The 19,786-nt window shown below is 46.6% G+C and overlaps 1 protein-coding gene across 1 annotated transcript in view; it reads left to right on the forward strand.

Moving 5' to 3' along the window:
- The first annotated feature begins 3,148 nt into the window (after positions 1 to 3,148).
- The window catches only part of tyk2 (tyrosine kinase 2), a 141,710-nt gene continuing 125,072 nt past the window's right edge, over positions 3,149 to 19,786 (forward strand). The window contains exon 1 of the mRNA XM_085971866.1: positions 3,149 to 3,319. The gene's annotated coding sequence lies outside the window, so the exon portion shown is untranslated. The remainder of the gene's footprint in view (positions 3,320 to 19,786) is intronic.

Raw genomic sequence — 19,786 nt, forward strand, 5'->3', positions numbered from 1 at the left:
AAGAAATTCCTCCTCATCTCAGTCCTAAATGCCCGACCCCGTATCTGGAGACTGTGATTCCTGGTTCTAGACGTACCAGCTAGGGGGAAACAGCCTCTCAGCATCTACTCTGTCAAGCCCTCAAGTGGCTGGGATTCCTTTTTTGATAAACACTTAATTATCAAAAGGCCAAATGCAGCTTGAATCTTCACTTTGCTTTTTCCTCATCTTTGTTGCTGAAAATCCTTGCAATCCACATGTGCAGTGTGTTTTCTCCTTCCCTTCTGCACCAACATAAGGTGGACTTTATTGTCACTATAAGCAATATCCAGGGTTTCCGTTTTTGTATGTGGCTTTATGAACGGGCAGGATGAGGAACTCGCAGCAGTTTGATGATGACCACTGCAGCGTTGTAATGGGCCAAGGGAAGAATTAGAGAAGAGTGTATTTGGGGCCCATTCAGTAAGTGTTCCAACCACGTTGCTCTGCTGGTTTCTGAGTGGAACTCCATTGTTCCACTGCTCTCTGGGTTGAAGTCCATTGCCCAGTCATGGATTTCTTCATTTGTAAGATCTTAAGTGCAGCTTCCTCTGCTGCCTCCTCTCCCCACCTGCAACCTGTTTTCCCCTCCGCAACCTACCTCTAAATCCTTGCTCACTCAGTTTCTTTACCCCCTTCCCCCTGCCATCTCCAACCTCAACTGTTCCACAAGACCCATTTGCTGCTCACTTGACCCGACCCCCGCAATCCCCATTCAACTACTCCTTTTAGCCCCTGTGCTTGTTGTCTCAGGCAATGTACCTCTTCACTACAAAGCTGCTATCATCATCCTACTCATCAAGCCCACCCTTCACCCACACTCTCTTCAAGTATATGCTCATTTCTAATCTCTAGGTCCTCAAATGTGTCATTATCTACCACCTCTGTGGCTTCACTCTCAAAATCCCCTGTCTGAATCCATTCAGTCTGTTTGTGCCTTACCGCACTGGGATCACTTTGGCCAAAGTCACAAATTACATCCTGGGACTGTGATTTTGCTGCCTCTTCCCTCCATGCCCTTGTCTTCATGGTCAAGCTGTTATCCAGCTCCGTATGATTACCCTTGCATGGTTCCACCCCTGATGTCTGAAATGCAGGTACAGTGGGCTGCCAATCTTGCATTGCCTTTCTATAACTAGGGAGGATGAGGTAAGGTCAATGGGTGAGTATCTCTGGGGTTACTCCTGTAGATAATTACAGGGTGATATTGGCAGTAAGCTGCCTTTTTTCCTTGATAATATGGCGAAGCAACAAAGATGTACCAGAGTTACATTAAGATTTCAGCTTGCTTGCTTTGAAGTTTGCCAGTTGTCAGTTGAACCACCAGATGGAGCAGTGTGTATAGCCCAGGTTAGTCTCTCAAATCCCAATGTTTAACTTGGTACGGTAAAACGCAAGATGACTGCAGAAACACACGTCCAGTGTGTTCCTGATGGGGAGCTGCTCTTTTTGTAGAAGAGCTCCTGTCCACGTCCCTATCTGTCCTTGTGTAACCTTTGTACATTTCCAATGTTTTGGTTTGAGGTAGAATGACACGAATTGGATGCAGTACTCCAATTAGGATTCCAGCATGCGCAGGGGGAATCTTAAAAGTACTTTGGTGTTTGTCCTCGATCTCCAGATTTGGTTATAGTTATTCTTTTGGATACAATTTTCCAACAGGCCATAAATTTGGGGAAGAATAGATAACTTGGTGATCCTCACAGTTTACTCAATTGTGCTTCTCAAGTCCATCAAAATAATTATGGAACACCAATGTTACTTGGGCTTATATTTTATCTTACTATATACCGTAATCGTTTTCATGATCACAGCCTCCCATTGCAAAGACGTTTGCAGTATTTAATCAGATAGGACACTCGGGTCTTCTATTCCAGTTTCTGCAAGGTTATAGGCTTCACTATGTAATCCAATTGACTAATTTTAATGGCTTTATGCATTAACTCAAATATCAAATTCCAGTTTCCACTCATCTAAGCATTAAGTTCTGTGAATCCATTTAAATGATATCCAACCCCTCTCCATGTATTGCCTTCCCACACAATATAGTACGGTCAGCAAACTCGTATCAAGGTCACTGCTGAATATTACAACTTGCACTGGCTCGGAGACTGGTCCCAGTGGAGCTTCCCTGTTCGCTGTAGCCCAACTTGAGTAATTTCTATTTATGGCCAGACGGATTTCTATTGTGTAACCAATGCTTTCTCCAGCTAGCAGCTCTAACCTTAAATACTGCAGCCTGTCATTTTTTGCTTCACTATTGAAAGATCTTGAAAAGATGTGAAGATGACTGGTGTGAAAAACATTTAAGCCTGCGTTTCTCCATCAGCTTGTGATCCCCAATATTTTTCTGAAGTTGTTGACCTGTAGACATGAGGAAAAATGCTTTTGTGCAAAAAGTGTTTAGGATTTGGAATGCACTGCCCGATAGGGTGGTGGATACAGATTCAATAGTAGCCTTCAAAAGGTAATTGGATAAATACTTGAAGGAGAAAAAATTGCAGGGATAGGTGGAAAGAGCAGGGGAGTGGGACTAACTAGATTGCTCTGTGAAAGAGCCAGTAGAGACACAATGGGCCAAATAGCCTCCACTGTGCTGTACCCCTCACCCCTGTGCTTGCTGATCTCTTGGTTAAGCAATGCATCGATTTCAAAATACTCATCCTTGTTTACAAATCCCTCCCTGGTCTTGCCCCTCCCTATCTCTGTAACCTCCTCCAGCTTGCCAACCCTTTGAGATATCTGCGCGCTTCCAATTCTAGCCTTTTGTACATCCCCCCCTTTTAATTGCTAAATCAGTGGCAGCCGTGCCTTCAGCTCCCAAAGCTCCAAGCTCTGCAATTCTTGCTAAATCTCTTAGCCTCTCCTTTAAGATGCTCCTTAAAACCTACCTCTTTGCCCAAGCTTTTGGTCACCTGTCCCTAATTTATCTTGGAGGCTCGGTGTCAAATTTTGTTTGATAATTGCTCCCATGCAGCGCCATGGGCCGTTTTGCAATGGTAAATGAGCTATGTAAATAGAAGTTGTTGTGGGTGTTGTGTTCTGGGACAAAGACTACACCTCCCAGAAGGCCATGGGCTGCCAGAGCATCCGTGGTGATGTCAGCGTGTCGTCAGTTCCGGGGGGCGGGGGGGAGAGACGGCAGCGAGCGGCGGCCGTGTGAGGAGCGGAGAGCGGCGGCGGGCTGGGAGGCCTCGGGCGCGATAACTGGTGGCCGGTGTGACCGGGAGCCTGTGGAAGCGGAGCCGGCGCGGTTTCCCGGGGCGACGATGGGACAGCGGGAACACTGACGTCATCGAAGGTGGGTGCCAGCTTCGGGGGGCGGGGGTGGGGTCAGGGGTTACCTTGGTCTGCCTGGCCACAGGGTGAGTGGGCAAAGTGAAAGGTTCCTGACACTGGTCCCTTTGCAGTGACTGCTGTGGGCACCGATCTTGGCTAAGAGGGCAATCCAGCTCTGCTCTGACGTCACCTGAAGTCGGCTCAGCAAAGCCCTTGGATGCCACAGGCCAGTAAGGAGTCCATGCCTTTAATAATAATAAAATATATATATATAGGTGTGTGTGAGCACAGAAATAGAGAAGGATCTGTAGGGGCAGATACATAGGGATAGGGCACAGACAGATGAAGATAAGTGATGAAGACTTGTGAGTTTCGGGAGCACAGATGGATAGTGATGGGAGCCACGAATGAGGTATGGCTAGATAAAGGGATAGAGCAGTGAGTCATATTTTATTAATAGAAGATGTATGCCTACACATGCCTATAGTTAAAAGCTTAATTCAAGCCGAGAGTGTCTGCATTGGGTAGCTTATAGAAAGGAAATTTGAGATCAAAACCTTTCTCCCATGTGAAAAGGAATAATCATTTTCACCACACTTATCAGAGAGACACACACACACACACAAAGGGCAAGCGTCAGGCACAAGAGGCAAGATTAGGAACTGGACTATATGGCAGAGATAGAGTTTCACTCTTGAGAGCAAGGGGGAGAAACCTAGAGGTTGCATCCCTGCTCAGTGTGGGAGCCGAGCTATGCAATCTGACGGAGTTGTGGTCAATCTTCTAAAGTAACCACACTGAAGGTTTAATTCCAGACCCTGTGAAACAAACGAGGACAAAACTATCCTTTTTAATTGCTGCTTTATTTTGTAATTATATATTTGCAAAATTGGTTATGGTGTCACGTGTTCATTGAAAGATTCAAGATACAAAATGAACAGATGTTACTGATTAATGTTAGTTGAGTAATATCTAATGTTCTGAATTGATACCTGCCTATATACAAGATTATAATGTCAGTATATAAATTGCACAACTGAATAGAGGTATTAGCCAATTTGTTGCCAGATTATTTGCATTTCTGTTCGTTCAGTGGGAGCTTGAGAGAAACTTGGAATTTAATTTTTGTCAGGTTGGTTTGCACTAAGTTCTCCTGTAGAAACAGCTATATGATGGCACTGCATGATGTGATTTTACCACGTTACTCAGTTTTTACCTTGTAGACTTTCCCAATTAAATAAACTTTATTTTGAAATGATCATTGACACTTAATTCCTCCATTCTGGCCTCTCGCTCATCCCCTATTTTAATCGTTCAACCATTGGCGGCCGTGCCTTCAGCTGCTGAGGCCCGAAGCTCTGGAATTCCCTCCTTAAACCTTTCTGCCTCTCACTCCTTTTAAGATGCTCCTTAAAACCTACCTTTTTGGTCATCTGTCCTAATATCTGCTTGTAAGGCTCGGTGTCAAATTTTGTTTGATAATCGCGCCTGTGAAGCGCCTTGGGATGTTTTACTACGTTAAAGGCGCTATATAAATACAAGTTGTTGTTAATATCTCGGTGATAGTTTTGCACTGTGTAATCATGTGAGAAAATATAAGCAAAACCTGAGTTAAGAATCCAGCCTGAATATATGTAAGAAATCACACAACACCAGGTTATAGTCCAACAGCTTTATTTGAAATCACAAGCTTTCGGAGCGTTGCTCCTTCGTCAGGTGAAGTGGAGAAATGCATAAAAACACAGCTCATAGTCAGAGAATAATGTCAGATGTTTACAGGTAATCTTTCTAACTGCCATTTATCACACCTCGGCAGAGAGATAATCACAGCAATCAAAGGTGTGAATGGTGTCCAAACAGGTCAGTCAGGAAAACATTACATCAAAGAACAATGAGGTGGGGTCACAAGGGGTCAAATGTTGCAGATGCTGGGGTCTGTATGAAAAACAAAAAAACAGACAAAAAACATTTTTTTTGCTGGAAGTCACAGCAGGTCCGGCCGCATCTGTGTGGAGAGAACAAGCCAACGATGACTCGAGTCTGGATGACCCTGAATATAGTTTACATTTCTCCTCTTTCTCTCCCATTCCTCCTTTGGGTTTCTATAATGTTTCAATGTGTGTGTATTTTCGGGAGTAAAGTAGTTGTTCAGTTCCAGTGCTCATTGTACTGGGCATCAAACACCGAACGGTTGGGTTCGAAATCTACTCATCACCAGCAACCATGTCTTCAACCTATAAGCTTTACTTATTTTCATACTACAACTTATACAGGGCATAAAATGACTCCCAGATCATCCAGTGCTTTCAGGTTTATGTGTATAATGTCTGCTATTGCACACCTATTATAAATATGTGCATAATCCCGTACTCTCTGATAGTTAGAAAGAAAAGAAAGACTTGCATTTATATAGCAACTTTCATGACCACCGCACCTCCCAAAGCACTTTACAGCCAGTCAAGTACTTTTGAAGTGTCGCCACTATTGTGATGTAGGAAATGCAGCAGCCAATTGGAGCACAGCAAGATCCCACAAACAGCAATGTTATAATGACCAGATAATCTGTTTTAGTGATGTTGATTGAGGGATAAATATTGGCCAGGACACCTCGGGAGAACTCCCCTGCTCTTCTTCGAAATATTACACATGGGAATCTTTTATATCCACCTGAGAGAGCAGACGGGGCCTCGGTTTAACATCTCATTCGAAAGACGGCACCTCCGACAGCGCGGCGCTCCCTCGGTACCGCCCCTCCGACAGCGCGGCGCTCCCTCGGTACCGCCCCTCCGACAGCGCGGCGCTCCCTCGGTACCGCCCCTCCGACAGCGCGGCGCTCCCTCGGTACCGCCCCTCCGACAGCGCGGCGCTCCCTCGGTACCGCCCCTCCGACAGCGCGGCGCTCCCTCGGTACCGCCCCTCCGACAGCGCGGCGCTCCCTCGGTACCGCCCCTCCGACAGCGCGGCGCTCTCTCGGTCCTGCCCCTCCGACAGTGCGGCCCGGCCCCTCCGGCTGTGCGGCCCAGCCCTGGGAGTGTCGGCCTAGATTTTTGTGCTGAAGTCTCTGGAGTGGGACTTGAACCCACGACCTTCTGACTCGGCGAGAGTGCTGCCCACTGAGCCACGACTGACACAAAATAAAGGTTAATCTTTAAATCTCTTGCTGATGGTGGCACGGTGGCATAGTGCTTAGCACTGTTGCCTCACAGCACCAGGAACCCGGGTTCAAATCCGGCCTCGGGTGACTGCAAACTCCACACAGACATTCTCCCCGTGTTTGCGTGGGTTTTCTCCGGGTGCTCCGGTTTCCTCCCACAGTCCAAAGATGTGCGGGTTAGGTTGATTGGCCATGATAAAAATTGGCCCTTAGTGTTAGGGGGGATTAAATACGTGGGGTTATGGAGTTACGGGGATAGGGCTTGGGTGGGATGGCTGTCGGTGTAGGGACCGGGTGCTAGGGTTTGGATGATCAGCCATGATCTCGTTGAATGGCGGAGCAGGCTCGAAGGGCCGAATGGCCTACTCCTGCTCCTATCTTCTATGTTTCTATGATGGGAAGGAATTGCGCAGTCAAGTATACTTTTTAAAAAATTGTTAGCAATTTCTTTTTCTGTTTAAAATTTGTCAAGTTATGATAAAAATATCGATATCCTGGTCACGGATGACCCTGCAGATCTGGGGCGCTACTTACAGAACTGGTGCAAGTGATCTTTTGCTGCCTGCTGCAAAAGCTGAGCCTGTAGTTTTTCGCTTTGTGTGTTTTCTAACTTGCCTTATTAGATGCAGAGTAAAACATTCTCCACTCTGTCATCAAGTGATTCAGTTGATGCATTTTGACCACTTGAGTTTTGTTGTCATTGTTTATGACTTTTAACTGGTGAAATCTTGGCCTCCTGTACCTTTCCTCCTATTGAGCTATATATCTAGCTCCAAGTTAATCCCACCTTTGCATTCCCTATCCTTCCAACTGTACCTTAACTCCTGCGATCTCTCCAGGGACTGCAGAGTTCTCAAAACTGTTGGGTTGTGTTGATTATCCTGAATTTAGGCGGTTATCGAATTAACTGATTTAAAGGGAGTGCAGACTCTTCTGCTTCGAGCTTTGGAACTGAATCCCTGTTTTAAAGTAAGCTACGATCCCAGTAACCGGAGGCGATCCAGTCCTGTTTACTCCTGAGCCAAATCAGCTTGCTTTCAAAGCTTGCTTTTATTATTTCAAGTTGTTTTTTTCTTGATCTGGGCTGTGTTGGGCCAGTCACTCAAATAACTAGCTGGACAGCCGGTTACACTTGCGTGAAGTTTTTGGATCGAATTTTCACAGCACATCGACGAGGTGCAGACGGAGGAAGGTTTGTTGCCAAATCTTGATTTACCGAGTTATTAATGGGTGTGTTTTTGGCGTGCTGGGGAAGCCACATCGTTTATTCTTTTGGTAGTTTGTTTTTCTAGACTTGTCTTAGTGGTAGAAAGAAAGATTTGTATTTCTATAGCGCCTTTCACGACCTCCGGATGTTCCAAAGCGCTTTTACAGCCAATGAAGTACTTTTTGAAGTGTAGTCAGTGTTGTAATGTAGCACTCTCACCTCTGAGGCAGGAGGTCCTGGGTTTAAGGACCAGTCTCGGGACGGGAGCACACAATCCAGGCTGACACTCCGTGCAGTACTGTGGGAGTGCTGCACCGTTGGAGGTGCCGTTGGACACATGAGACGTTAAATCGAGGCCCCGTCTTGCTGTTCAGTTGGACGCAAAAGATCCCGTGGACACGATTCAAAGAAGAGCAAGGGAGTTCACGGAGTGTCCTACATAGAAACATAGAAGATAGGAGCAGGAGTAGGCCATTCGGCCTTACGAGCCTGCTCCGCCATTCAATGAGATCATGGCTGATCATTCAAATTCAGTATCCTGTCCCTGCCTTCTCCCCATATCCCTTGATCCCTTTAGCCTTAAGAAATATATCTAACTCCGTCTTGAATATATTTAATGAACTGGCCTCCACCGCCCTCTGTGGCAGAGAATTCCACAGGTTCACCACTCTGGGTGAAGAAATTCCTCCTCATTTCAGTCCTAAATGTCCTACCCCTTATCCTTAGACTATGACCCCTGGTTCTGGACCCCCCGACCATCGGGAACATCCTTTCAGCATCTAGTCTGTCTAGGCCTGACAGAATTTTATAGGTTTCGATGCGATCCCCTCTCAATCTTCTAAACTCCAGTGAGTATAAGCCCAATTGACACAATCTCTCCTCATATGTCATTCCTGCCATCCCAGGTATCAGCCTGGTGAATCTTCGCTGCACTCCTTCCATGGCAAGAACGTCCTTCCTCAGATAAGGCGACCAAAACTGCACACAATACTCAAGGTGCGGTCTCACCAAGGCCCTGTACAACTGTAGCAAGACATCCTTGTTCCTGTACTCGAACCCTCTTGCTATGAAGGCCAACATACATACCATTTGCCTTCTTAACCGCCTGCATGCTTACCTTCAGCGACTGGTGCACAAGAACACCCAGGTCTCTTTGCACTTCCCCTTCTCCCAATCTATTGCCATTCAAATAATAATCTGCCTTCCTGTTTTTGCCACCAAAGTGGATAACCTCACATTTATCCACATTATAGTGCATTTGCCATGTTTCTGCCCAATCACCCAACCTGTCCAAATCGTACTGGAGTTTCACGACATCCTCCTCACAGCATACCCTCCCACCCAGCTTTGTGTCGTCTGCAAATTTGGAGATATTACATCCAATTCCCTCGTCCAGATCATTAATATATATTGTGAACAGCTGGGGTCCTAGGACCGATCCTTGCGGTACCCCACTAGTCACTGCCTGCCACTCGGAAAACGACCCGTTTATTCCAACTCTTTGCTTTCTGTCCGCCAACCAGTTCTCTATCCAAGTCAATACCTTGCCCCCAATCCCATGTGCCTTAATTTTGCACGCTAATCTCTTATGCGGGACCTCATCGAAAGCCTTCTGAAAATCCAAATACACTACATCCACTGGTTCTCCCTTATCTATTTTACCAGTTACATCCTCAAAAAATTCCAGTAGATTAGTCAAGCATGATTTACCTTTTGTAAATCCATGTTGACTTTGTCCGATCCTGTCACTGCTTTCCAAGTGCTCTGCTATTACATCTTTTATAATGGACTCTAGCATTTTCCCCACTACCGATGTCAGGCTTATCGGTCTATAATTCCCCACTTTTTCTCTGCCACCTTTTTTGAATAGTGGGGTAACATTAGCTACCCTCCAATCCATGGGTACTGTTCCAGAGTCTATCGAGTTCTGGAAGATGACCAGCAATGCATCTACTATTTCTAGGGCCACTTCCTTAAGTACTCTGGGATGTAGATTATCAGGCCCTGGGGATTTATCGGCCTTCAGTCCCATCAATTTTCCGAACACCATTTCCCTACAAATACTGATTTCTTTCAGTTCCACCCTTTCATCAGACCCTATGTTCCCCGGTATTTCTGGGAGGTTATTTGTGTCCTCCTTTGTGAAGACAGAACCAAAATATGTATTTAGTTGGTCTGCCATTTCTTTGTTCCCCATTATAAATTCCCCCGATTCTGACTGCAAGGGACCTACGCTTGACTTCACCAATCTTTTTCTCTTCACATATCTATAAAAGCTTTTACAGTCAGTTTTTATGTTCCCTGCAAGCTTACTCTCATATTCTATTTTCCCTTTCTTAATTAATCCCTTTGTCCTCCTTTGTTGAATCCTGAACTGCTCCCAATCCTCAGGATTATTGCTTTTTCTGGCCAATTTGTATGTCCTCTCCTTGGATCTTATGCTATCTCTAATTTCCCTTGTTACCCACGGTTGAGTCACCTTTTTTGTTTTATTTTTATGCCAAACTGGGATGAACAACTTCTGTAGTTCATCCATTCGGTCTTTGAATGTTTGCCATTGCCCATCCACCAGCACCCCTTTGAGTGACATTCCCCAATCAATCCTACCCAGCTCGCTCCTCAGACCATCGTAGTTTCCTTTATTTAAATTGAGGACCCTTGTTTCTGAGTCAACTACTTCATTCTCCATCTTAATGAAGAATTCTATCATATTATGATCGCTCCGACCCAAGGGGCCTCTACAACAAGATTGCTAATTAATCCTTTCTCGTTACATAATACCCAGTCTAAGATGGCCCGATCTCTGGTTGGTTCCTCGACATATTGGTCCAGGAAACCATCCCGTAAACACTCCAGGAATTCCTCCTCCACAGTATTGTTACCAATTTGGTTAGCCCAATTTATATGTTGATTAAAGTCACCCATGATGACTGCTGTGCCCTTATTGCACGCTTCTTTAATTTCCCTTTTAATGCCATCCCCAACCTCCGCCTTACTGTTTGGAGGTCTATATACCACTCCCACTAACGTTTTTTCCCCCTTAGTATTTCTCAATTCTACTCATACAGATTCCACATCATCAGAGCTAATATCCTTCATTACAATTGTGTTAATCCCTTCTTTAACCAGTAATGCTTTCCCACCTCCCTTTCCTTTTTGCCTATCTTTCCTGAATATCGAATACCCCTGGATCCTGGCCAACTTTCCTCTCTCCACCAACACCACCAAAACCAGATTGATTTGTCATTGATTTTATGCGGGACCTGTACAAATCGGCTCTTGTGTCTCCCTCAAAAAAAAAACCCTGGCATGGTGGAGATTGTGAATTAAGGTTGAGTTGAGGTGTGAACCCCTGTCCAACCTGCCCATGATGCACTGAACCGCCCTGCTGCTGCATAACTGTCTTATCGCCTTCCATTGTTCCTCTGTTGTCAAGTTGGTTCTACAATGTAAGTAGAATTTGCAGCCAGTCAGAGAGAGAGATTTGGAGATGTGCCTGAAAGCTTTTTTAATTGAAGCTATTGATTTGCATAAGAGGATAGTCGGGAGTCCGCTTGGTAACTGAGTGGATGCAGCAGCTCATGACTTGCATTTAATTTCCTCCAATCCAAAAGTGCTGCGTGCTTCTCTGTTTTGATGGCCTGGATTGTTAGCTTTAGCTCTGTCTTTGAATCACCTGCCTTTGATCTCCTGTAGCTCGAGATCTCTCCCCAACCCCCCATTAAGCTTATCTGCTGTCTCTATCGCTCTTCTGACTGGAATAACTCTCTCGAAAAGTTCAGCTTCTTACAAAACAAAATCAAGTCATCAACTATGCCTCGCTCTCCACTGCAGTCGCCATTCTTGGTGTCTTCATTGCTGTCCATCAGCAATCGCTTCGCTCCTCTTCCACTAACCTGGCTCACTCCACTGTCCAGGCCTTCACTGCCCTGAATGACCTTGAGTGGCTTGTCAGTCCGCCGACTTGTATCTGATTGTCCTGGTAAATGGACTAATCTGCTGCACTTTCTCCTTACTCACGGCACCTGACCACTGTGGCCTGCCCCTTGCAGAATACCCAGTAACAGATCGCGCTTCGTGAGCCGTTTCCATTTTGTTCAGCAGTGTGAATCGCCCCCCTGGGGTGGTCCGTGAGGATCCTTCGCTGCCTTGGCCCTGGACCGCCGACTGCTCTCACTCTTGGTACCTTCTCTCCATGCTAGTGAAGTCACTGATGTTATTCTGGCTGTATGGAAATTTTCATTGGGGCGTTCAGAACGCAGCTGCGTATTTACATAGAAACATAGAAGATAGGAGGAGTACGCCATTCGGCCCCTCGAGCCTGCTCCGCCATTCAATGAGATCATGGCTGATCATCCAAATTCAGTACCCTGTCCCTGCTTTCTCCCCTTATCCCTTGATCCCTTTTGTCTTAAGAAATATATCCAACTCCTTCTTGAATATATTTAATGAATTGGCCTCTACTGCCTTCTGTGGTAGAGAATTCCACAGGTTCACCACTCTCTGGGTGAAGAAATTCCTCCTCATCTCAGTCCTAAATGGCTTACCCCTTATCCTTAGACTGTGACCCCTGGTTCTGGACTCGCCCGCCTTCGGGAACATCCTTCCTGCATCTAGTCTGTCTAGTCCTGTTAGAATTTTATAAGTTTCAATGAGATCCCCTCTCATTCTTCTAAACTCCAGCGAGTATAAGCCTAATCGACCCAATCTCTCCTCATACGTCATTCCTGCCATCCCAGGTATCAGCCTGGTGAATCTTCGCTGCACTCCCTCCATGGCAAGAACATCCTTCCTCAGATAAGGCGACCAAAACTGCACACAATACTCAAGGTGTGGTTTCACCAAGGCCTGGTACAACTGCAGCAAGACATCCTTGCTCCTGTACTCGAACCCTCTCGCTATGCTACGCTATTTGGCTGTTCGATTGTGAATATTGGGGGATGAGCTTTGGTGAGCTGGACAGCCTTCCTCATCCTGGAATCGTCTTCATGTTCTCAAAAGCTTATCATCTGATAGGCCAACCGCCTCTTCCAGCCTTCATCTCGCTCACGTCGCCACAACATTTCTTGCTTTCTTTTATTTTATCAATAGATCTCTGAACTTTCCTCACTTGTTCCTTCCAAATATGCCGTCCCACACATCCTCCCAACATTGCGATCACATCACAAGCACTCATTCGTTCCCAGAACCTCAAAACTCTGGCCTGCCTTCCCTCCCTCAATCACTCCTGCGGCCTTTAATCCCCAAGCTTGACGTTGCTTAATCACAGCTTTCCCTTTCATTCTATTGAACCCTGGCGGCGTCTGGCACCTTCGGCCTTGACCCTTTCATCGTAGCCTCTCGATTAAAAATCCCCCACATTTGTAATGGGAGTCAGGCAAACAATCAGGCTACAGCTGAGCTTTTGTTTTTCTTTTCCGCTTCCAGCAGTGACAGTGGAGGAAGTGCCCTGGCAAGGCCATCAGCGATCTCTGGAGGCCGTTGCTCCACGGCCCATGTTTGCAGTTATCAGTGTTAGTTGTGCTACAGAAGGGCCGAGGTAATAGCGGGGCAGAGCTCTGCCAGCTGAAATTTAACACGTTAAGTGCAAGATGTTACAAACTGGAAGAAAAAAATAGGAATATAGGGTACTTAATGAGTGGTGTTGAGCTGGGTGGCGAGGAAGCTGAAAGAGGTCTGGTGATAGTAGACTCGACACTTACTCTAGACTCTAGTCATTGCAGAGCAGGAATCAACAAAGCGAAGAAAATGGTAGGGTAGTGAAAGCAAAAACTCTGGACCCATTTAAGACACTGTTGTGATTGGGGGAACCATAGGTTTCAATGGCAGAGTGACCTAGATTTGCTGAATGGCTGTTTTCATCAGTACTTTTTATTTGATGGTACGGTTCTCTGGATACTTTCTCCTTATTTTGTTTTCATCATGCACTGGCGTGCTCCAGGGCCACCATTAATGCCACTGTTTGAGCAGTAGCAGGTGTGTGTGAGGGGCCTGTGTGACCCTCCTTCGGAGGAGCACGACCCCAGGTCTTGGCTCCGATCCAGACAGTAGCACCACTGACGTTGGGAACTCAACATGTGAGAGATCAGAGCTGCAAGCTCAGCTCCCTGCAGGCTATGGTGCAAGGCGGTAATGTTCCAACACACAACCTCATTGTGCCCCCCCCCCCCCCCCCCCCAGCTGTCTTACCTTTCAACACATTCCTGAGCTTGTTGCCTCTAAAGTGCACGCACATTTAAACCCAAGTGTTACTTTTTGTAAAAGGACTTTGTATTTATGTCGTGGCTTATGACATCACTTGGCAATGCTTCAAAGCATTTCGCAGACTGTGAGTGACTTTGAATTGCTGTGGCGTTCTGAAGGCAAAGGTGGAAGCTATTTTTGGCACAGCAAGATCCCACAAACAGGCAGACTTTTTTTTAGTGGTGATAGTTGAGGGAGAAATGTTGGCCCGAACATTGGAAGAGCACCCTGCTGTTGAAGCAGTGTCACGGTATCTGAACAGGTCGACGGAACCTGGGTCTAACTTCTTATCCAAAGGGCAAGGGTGATATTGCTGGAGACAAACTGGATGCATTGCCTTGGAGATCGGGTTGAAAATGGCACAACATGTGGGGGCGGTGGACATGAAATTGGAGCTTCCTTCTCCAAGTGTATCGGGAGATTCCGCACCTCTCGCCGGACGCAGACAGGTTTACGTTGGGCCCTTGGGAAACGCAGTCTTTAAATAGCTGAGGAATTTTGGGCTTCTTGCTGTGTGGAAAGATAGCTGTCTTCAGAGTGGCACAGTTCTGGTCTCCATAACACAAAAAGGATATAGAGGCACTGGAGAACGTGCAACCAAAGATTTACAAGGATGCTACCAGAACAGAGAGGTTAAAACGCAGGAAAGATTGAATAGACTGGGGCTGTTTTCTCCAAAGAGAAGGCTGAGAGGTGACCTAACAGAGAGAGAGGTCTTTAAAATTGTCCAAGTGTTTGATAGGTTAGATGTAGATAAGAGGTTTCTACTTGTGAGGGAATCCAAAACTAGGGGCCATCAATACAAGACTGTCACTAATAAATCTAGTTGTGAATTTAAGAGAAACATCTTTACCCAGAGAGTGGTGAGAATGTGCAACACGCTACCACAGGGAGTGGTTCAGAAGAAGAGATGCGTTTAAGGGGAAGCTGGATAAACACATGGGGGAGAAAGGAATAGATGGGGTGAGATGAAGTAGAGTGGGAGGAGGCTCATGTGGAGCACAAACATCAGCACGGCCCTGTTGGGCTGAAGGGCCTGTTCCTGCGCTGTGAACTATGTAAATAGCTGAGGAAAGATCTGACAGAATACTCTGGCAGCGTGGTTAGAGTTGGAAGTTGAATAATACCACAGTACCCGTGTAGCTGGAATCAAAGATTCCCACCTTCAGGTTGGGACAATTGCTTGGCCGAGGTATTAAAACATTTGAAAACAGATCTCTTGTTTTAACCAGATTTCGTGCAGCACTCGCCTGTCCCCAGTTTGGGAGGAAGGTCAGGTGAGGGGCTGCTGTTTGAGGGAGGGGCCGTAAAATCTGTTCAAGCTACTGCGTCTTGGCATAACTTTAATTGAGGCACTCGGGAGAAGGTCCAAGGCCCCATGGTGTGGGACTGTACCAAGGTTGAAACGAGGAGGAATGATGAGGACAATCAAGACATAGAGGTTAGCTGGAACAAGTTTTAAAAACCTGTAGATTGTGGTGGTAAGGTGAAGAGTTACACAATTGTGTCGGACCTGGGGAAAACATGAGTTGGAGACAGTATAATGACTTGATTTTGATGTACTTGGGCCTGTTTCACAGGCACAAAGACCATCAAGTGGATAAAAGGGCGGGAGGTTGGAGGCTGGTGGTGAGAGAACTGCCCCAATTCTTTGAAAGGGTTTGATAGGTGAGTGATTGGGAGCCTCAAACGCATGCTTCAGATTGTACTGCATGTTTCCATTCTGCACAAAATGTGCATTTGTGGCAAAACCACTAACCATGAATGAGCTCAGCTCCCCACAAAACGGATGACGTTCCTGCACAGCATTTTGGATCAGTCGCAAATAACTCGGGTAGCTGGTGGGAACAGGTGGTTCTTGGAACCAAAGGCAAGGCTTCCCCTAATGGCCTGGTGTTTCCAGGCACTATCGGTGGTAATGAAGCATTCAGACCCGAAGGAGCCACCTTTGATTCCTCCTCTGAGCTCGCTGATTCCATTCCGGGCAGCAGTTGGAGTGCTGCAACTGGCTTTATTAACCCCGGGGTAGGGAGGCGAACTGCTCCTGACTGTGACCCAGTGACCCCTGTCTTTAGATGTTGGGTGAGAGCAGTACTGAGTTCAGCTGTGATAACTTCATGGTTGAGCATCTTGTTGGCACTCACTTGGGTGAGGGTCTGAAGAGCTCTCTGCACCCGTGGACCAGTGTTCGAGGAAGAGGAAGAGTCAGCAGCTTCAAGACAGGCAGAAGGTGTGTTTTTTTTTAATAAAGACTGTTTACACTGTGAACCTAGCCCAGACTGATTGGATGACAGTCATACCTCTCGCAAGTCGTACGGTGCTTTGTGGGGCTCCTGCAATTCATTGTCTCGTGTACCCGAGTCCTCCGCACAAACTAGTGATTGTTCAGTACTAACTGGCCCTGAATTATCAGTGTCGGCTGGTCCCAGAGGTCGAAGGCCGTTGTTAAATCTACCACAACACCCACTCCCTGATCCATTTGTACGGACTGTTCACACACTTTACTCTTCTCCTGACAGGTTTTGTTATTTTTTTGGGGTTCCCACATTTAACTGGTGGGACAGTGACCTGGTTCCAGACCTCTATCAAAGACTTTCCTGGGGTCTGCGAGCTGATGCCGATTTGAGTTGACTCGACCCTTCTCTTTCCATTTGGAGAAATGGGCCATCGTAACTTCGTCTCTTCCCCCGTGTAGACTCACTGGGATCAACTCAACTCCGCATTAGTGTCACTGGGATTTCAGTGAAACACTAATGTGGATGAGTCAACTTGTGGTGGCTTTGAATATTAAACCGAACACTTAGTCTGTAGATTTCATCAGTCTGAATTTGGGTTGTGACAGCGAGTGTTTTGAGCTGAGATGGTGGTTACAGGTACTGGCATCGGAGGTGACGAACTAAGAATATCACACAAGCACATAAACCAATACACTGTCCTGTGTCTAAGGGAGGGTTATCTTTTATATTATATTGCTACCAATCTATTTGATCAATATATTAAAAATCTTGCACAGGATGTGCACTTCCTGTCCACAAACCTTACTTCCTATTGTCACAATAATTCTGTTCAGATTCTTTCAGTTTTGCTGTACCAGCTGTTGCAATGTAGCTGTAGGCTATGGCCGCTAGCTGGCTGTGTGGAGCAAGTTTCTGAAATTCTCTCAACTCCATTGTGTACATAACAAAAAACTTGCATTCATCAACTCCATGGGCCATGTACTAGGTTTACATAAACTTAGGATTTCCTGTCTCTACCACAGAAGGCAGTTGAGGCCAATTCATTAAATATATTCAAGAAGGAGTTAGATATATTTCTTAAGGCTAAAGGGATCAAGGGATCTGGGGAAAAGGCAGGGACAGGGTACTGAGTTTGGATGATCAGCCACGATCTCATTGAATGGCGGAGCAGGCTCGAGGGGTCGAATGGCCTACTCCTCCTATCTTCTATGTTTCTATGTCCTCTTCTGGCCATCTCATTGGCTTGTTCAATATCTTCTCTCTTAGGCAGTCCCTCGGAACCGAGGATGACTTGCTTCCACATTAAAAATGAGTTCGCAGGTGACTGATGAGTCCAATGCGGGACCTACAGTCTCTGTCACAGGTGGGGCAGACGGTGGTTGAAGGGGCGGGTGGGTGGGGTGCTTGGGTTGACGTGCGCTCCTTGCGCTGCCTGCGCTTGGCTTCCGCTTGCTCCCGGCGAAGAGACTCAAGGTGCTCGGCGCCTTCCTGGATGTTTCTCCTCCACTTTGTGCGGTCTTGGGCCAGGGATTCCCAGTTGTCGGTGGGGATGTTGCACTTTTTCAAGGAGGCTTTGAGGGTGCCCTTGAAGCGTTTCCTCTGTCCCCCTGGGGCTCTCCTGCCGTAGAGTGCTTGTTTTGGGAGTCGTATCGGGCATGCGGACAATGTGACCCGTCCATCGGAGCTGATCAAGCGTGGTCAAAGCTTCGATGCTGGGGATGTTGGCCTGAGCGAGAACACTGACGTTGGTGCGCCTATCCTGCCAATGGATTTGCAGGATCTTGCGGAGGCAGCGTTGGTGGTACCTCTCCAGTGCTTTGAGGTGCCTGCTGTACATGGTCCATGTCTCTGAGGCATACAGTAGGGCGGGTATCACTGCTGCCCTGTAGACCATGAGCGTAGTGCCGGGTTTGAGGTCCTGGCCTTCAAACACTCCTTCAGGCGACCGAAGGCTGCACTGGCACACTGAAGGCGGTGTTGGACTTCATCATCGACGTCTGCCTTTGATGACAGTAAGCTCCCGAGGTATGGAAAATGGTCCATGTTGTCCAAGGCCTTGTCGTGGAATCATAGAATCTTACAGCACAGGAGGAGGCCATTCGGCCCATCGTGCCTGTGCCGGCTCTTTGAAAGAGCTCTCCAATTAGTCCCACTCCCCCTGCTCTTTCCCCAGAGCCCTGCACATTTTATTTTTTAAGGAGAGCTCCAATTGTTTTTTGAAAGTTGCTATTGAATCTGGTTCCACCACCCTTTCAGGCAGTGTGTTCCAGATCATCATTCGCTGCGTAAAAATAAATTCACCTTTCTCGCTCCTGGCTTTTTTGCGAATTATTTTGTAACTGTCAGTTGCTAGCGATCTGACTGGTCCGTGAGAATCTTGCCTTGTCCAGAGATTTAACTAAAAGAATTTGTTTGGTAATATTGTCATGTTGGCAGATTGGACTGATCAGAAACCTAAACAAACGTACCACTCTAGAAGTCAAACCACTGCTTATCTAATGTTTATTTTGCAGTGCCACAGGAGGCAAGCTTATCGACACCGCCACTCTGGTGCAAACATTGCGTATCCCAGCACTCTACCACCAGAGCGCCGTTACAACAGAAAGTCTCGATCAATACCAGAATGGTTTTTGCTGAATTTGTTTGAGTTCTTTTGAGTGATGGCGGCCTGAGTATGAGCAGACAATGGGTTGGCGTTTGGTTTGTACGTGGTGTCTGAGCGAGCCTGGTCGATGGGCCGGCGACCTTCGTTAGCCCTGGGGTGAGTTTGTGGATGTACTTGCACTTTGCAGCAGCTCTCTGGTGAAGTTTTGACTTGCAAATGTGCCGTGTACCTCCACACAAAGCACGCACTGTGCAAGCAGAGTGAGAAGGGGAAATGCTGGAACTACACAGCAGATCCGCGTGCATCTAAAAAGATGGGATAACACTCTGGCTGTAGTCGGGACCCTTTGTCACAACTGAAGATTGAGAGATAAATGGATTCTTGGAAATATTCCCCTCTCATCCCTTTTCTCAAGGTGAAGAACCTGCTGTACATTCCCTGCATTTCTCTGTTTTCATTTCAAATTTCCACCTATTTTTTAACTCTAGCATGAACGTAACTGAGACTGCCAGCCGACAGTGTGATGAGATATGGAAAGGGTTTCACTGCAGAAGCTGAGTGAAAACGAATTGAAACTGTCTTGGAATAAGAACATAAGGCGTAGGAGCAGGAGTCGGCCATTCGGCCCCTCGAGCCTGCTCCGCCATTCAATAAGATCATGGCTGATCCGATCTTGGCCTCAACTCCACTTCCCTGCCCGCTCCCCATAACCCTCGACTCCCTTATCGTTCAAAAATCTGTCTCATCTCCACCTTGAATATATTCAGTGACTCCGCCTCCACAGCTCTCTGGGGAAGAGAATTCCAAAGATTCACGACCCCCTGAGAGAAGAAATTCCTCCTCATCTCCGATTTAAGAGTTTTCCCCCTTATTCTGAAATTATGCCCCCTAGTTCTAGATTCCCCCACGAGGGGAAACATCCTCCCTCCATCTACCCAGTGAAGCCCCTTCAGAATCTTACATGTTTCAATAAGATCCCCTCTCATTCTTCTAAACTCCAGTGAGTATCGGCTCAACCTCTCTTCATAAGACAACCCCTTCAT

This window comes from Somniosus microcephalus, chromosome 31 (genome assembly GCF_052327205.1).
Source record: "Somniosus microcephalus isolate GS21.2 chromosome 31, FLI_Smic_1.0, whole genome shotgun sequence".
In the NCBI taxonomy this organism is placed as follows: domain Eukaryota; kingdom Metazoa; phylum Chordata; class Chondrichthyes; order Squaliformes; family Somniosidae; genus Somniosus; species Somniosus microcephalus.